At 32.0% G+C, this 3,663-nt stretch overlaps 1 non-coding gene across 1 annotated transcript; it reads right to left on the reverse strand.

The window, feature by feature from the left end:
- Positions 1-1,614: 1,614 nt before the first annotated feature.
- On the reverse strand, positions 1,615-1,687 carry TRNAA-AGC. Its single transcript has one exon. It is a non-coding gene; the product is annotated as a tRNA-Ala (tRNA).
- Positions 1,688-3,663: the final 1,976 nt, after the last annotated feature.

Here is a 3,663-nt window from a genome sequence, read left to right on the forward strand (position 1 = left end):
AAATCTCTTTCCACATGAGAATAACTCATTCTCATGTCCATCGTTGCTACCATGTACTAAATTAAGGATTTTATTTCTCTTTGGTAAAAAACATCTTTAAAGCACAAAATTGAAGTTGTAGTTAGTCAATTATAATATTTGACATGCTAGTTTTCAAAGTACTTTAAATGGGTGTAAAGAAAGCATGAGAATAACTTAGTGTCACTAATCTGACACGTGTTGGGAGTGAAACATATATTAATCCATCGTATCAGACACTTGACTTTGAATATATTTTGAGAGTGAAACATATATTAAGCTTTTTTTTAAAGTATACAAATATATAAACTTATTTATATGAATTTATTTCTAATATAAAATTGATAAATTTTTTGAAATAATTCTCTTTAATTAATGTATCATTGTCACATCGAATGACATGTTACCATATCTATTTGGTATCATATTTATGTTTAGTATCTATATCTCATTTTTATTTTTGTGACTCTGAAATATTTTGCTTTTATAAATAGATATCTTCACGAAAATAAGTTTAATTTATGTTGAGATGGAGAATAAAAATTGACACTTAAGGACGTTGATACTTGGGACTTTGATTCCTCTTAGTGTGAAGCTTGCATCTTGTAATTACTTGGGTAGAGGATGTGTTTCACTCAAAATTCACTCAAGAGAAAATAATCAAATAACCAACCATATTTGAGAGAGGATAACTTTTTTTTTTAATCTTTAAGAAATAAGAAAGAATAAAAATTAAAACATGGCATGAATGACATCTTCTTGAATCTTTGTTTTGTTCTCCTGAATATATATAAAAAGAAAAAAAAATCTTATATATTTTTAGATATAATTTAAGATTACCTATTCAATAAAACTCCATCCAAACTTCTACTCATAAATTTAATTATTATTTGTATACAATTGTTAATATGTAAGAAAATACACGTACAAAATGTTTATACTATTGGTAATACACTAGTCTTGGTTGTTTGACTAAAACAATGCAACCATTGTCCAAACTAAAGAATTTGATTCGAAGCTATCTCCTAATAGAGGGAGGCTCAATTAGACTTTGTTGTAAGATTCGACCATATCAATTTGAATAGCGTTCTCCAACTATAAATATTGAACTCCAAAGTATTCACGACCAAAGTAAGTTTGTTGAAACTATCTATAAAAATGTTCCAAAGTGAGTCGTGGAGAAGATTTGCCTTAAAATCTAGTTCCAATTAAAGATGTCAATGATGAAGAAGTGCAAGCTGTTGGAAGGTTTGTCGTGGAAAATTTCAGAGGTAGTAGATATAATTTAATTTAGTAGTGAATGGTCTTTTCAGTCCCATATAGGCTTTGACCCCAAATTTTATATTATGGTGATAGAAGCTATAAATGACAATAATATTCATTGGTCAGATATTGCAATTGTGAAGAAGTTCCATCATATGCATCGGACGGACTACCGCCATCCTATAAACTCTTATCTTTTGAGGAACTCATCACATTCCCTCTCCACAAGTAGCAGTATAATCCTTATATAAGTATCTTTTCTTTTTGTCTCGTACCCACCTTATACATAACATGTTAAATTAACTCATACTTAAAAAAATAATTTCTCTCATTTGGAGATGCAGGGTATCGATCCCCGTACCTCTCGCATGCTAAGCAAGCACTCTACCATCTAAGCTACATCCCCACAATCTTTGCATCACAAAACCCTAAATTTTCCGTCATCAATAATAGTGAAAATGAAGAAATATTGCTACCCAACATGTCATAAATAAGGAAAAATTGAAAAGACATAATATATTTAATAATAGATAGTTTTATTTTTGGAGATGTAGGGATTTTGGAGATGTGGGGTATCGATCCCTGTACTTCTTGCATGCAAAGTGAGCGCTATACCATCTGAGCTACATCCCATGATTTTTACATCATAAAACCCTAAATGTCCCATCATCAATAATAGTGAAAATAAAAAAATATCAAAATATTAATAACAAATAGTTTGGTTTGGTGATGCGGGAAATCGATAATTGTGAAAATGAAAAAATATAATAACAAATTAAATACTTTCTTTTGGAGATGTAGGCTATCAATCCCTGTATAACTCGCATGCAAAGCGAGCGCTCTACCATCTATGCTACATCTCCACAATTTTTACATCACAAAACCCTAAACGTCTCATCATGAATAATAGTGAAAATGAAAAGATATTGCTACTCATTAATCATAAATAAGGAAATATTGAATAGAAATAAAATAGTAATAACGAATAGTTTTTTTTGGAGATGCGAGGTATCGATCCCTATATCTCTCGCATGCTACATTCCCACGATTTTACATCAAAAAACTCTAAACTTCCCATCATCAATGCTATTAAAAATGAAAAACTATCCCCGCTCATTATGTCGTAAATAAGGAAAAATTTAAAAGAACTAATATATTTAGTAATCGTTTCCTTTGTTGATGCATAGTATCGATCCCAGTACTTCTCACATTTGATGCAAACACTCTACCATCTAAGCTATATCCTCAAGATTCTTATGTCACAAAATCCTGAACATCTCGTCATCAATAATAGTGAAAATAAAAAAATAACGCTATTCATTATGTCATAAATAAGGAAAATTGAATAGAAATAAAATATTAATAACGAATAGTTTCTTTTGGAGATATGGGTATCGTTCCGATCCCCGTACCTCTCGCATGCTAAGCAAGCAATCTACCATCTAAACTACATTCCCACAATACTTATATCAGAAAACCCTAAATGTCCCGTCATCAATTCTAGTGAAAATGAAAAAATATCTCTGCTAATTATGTCATAAGTAAGGAAAGGTTGAATAGAAGTAAAATATTAATAACAAATAGTTTCTTTTGGAGATGGGGATATCCCCTTACCCCTCGCATGCTAAATGAGCTCTACCATCTAAGCTACATCCCCACAATTCTTGCATCATAAAACCCTAAATTTCCCATCATACTACATCCCCACAATTCTTGCATCATAAAACCTAAGCTCCATCATAAATAATAGTGAAAATGAAGAAAATCTAGAGATGCAGGGTATCGATCCCCGTACCTCTCGCATGCATAGCAAGTGCTCTACCATCAGAAAATCTAGAGATGCAGGGTATCGATCCCCGTACCTCTCGCATGCATAGCAAGTGCTCTACCATCTAAGCTATTAGAGATGCAGGGTATCGATCCCCGTACCTCTCGCATGCATAGCAAGTGCTCTACCATCTAAGCTATGTCCCCACAATTCTTATGTCACAAAGTCTTAAACATCTCGTCATCAGTAATAGTGAAAATGAAAAACTATCCCGGCTCATTATGTCCTCAATAAGAAAAAATTGACAAGAAATAATATATTTAGTAATCGATTCAATTGGAGATGCAAGGTATTGATCCCCGTATTTTCCACATGGGAAATGAACGCTCTACCATTTGAACTACATCCCTACAATTCTTACATCAGAAAACCCTAAACGTCCATTCATCAATAATTGTGAAAATAAAAAAGTATCTCTGCATATTATGTCATAAATAAGGAAATAATGAATAGAAATAAAATATTAATAATAAATTGTTTCTTTTGGAGATGCGAGGTATCGATCCTCGTACCTCTCGTATGCTAAGCCGTACCTCTCGCATGCTAAGCAAAGC

Source organism: Cucurbita moschata, unplaced genomic scaffold, assembly GCF_002738365.1.
Source record: "Cucurbita moschata cultivar Rifu unplaced genomic scaffold, Cmos_1.0 Cmo_Scf00195, whole genome shotgun sequence".
Lineage (NCBI taxonomy): Eukaryota > Viridiplantae > Streptophyta > Magnoliopsida > Cucurbitales > Cucurbitaceae > Cucurbita > Cucurbita moschata.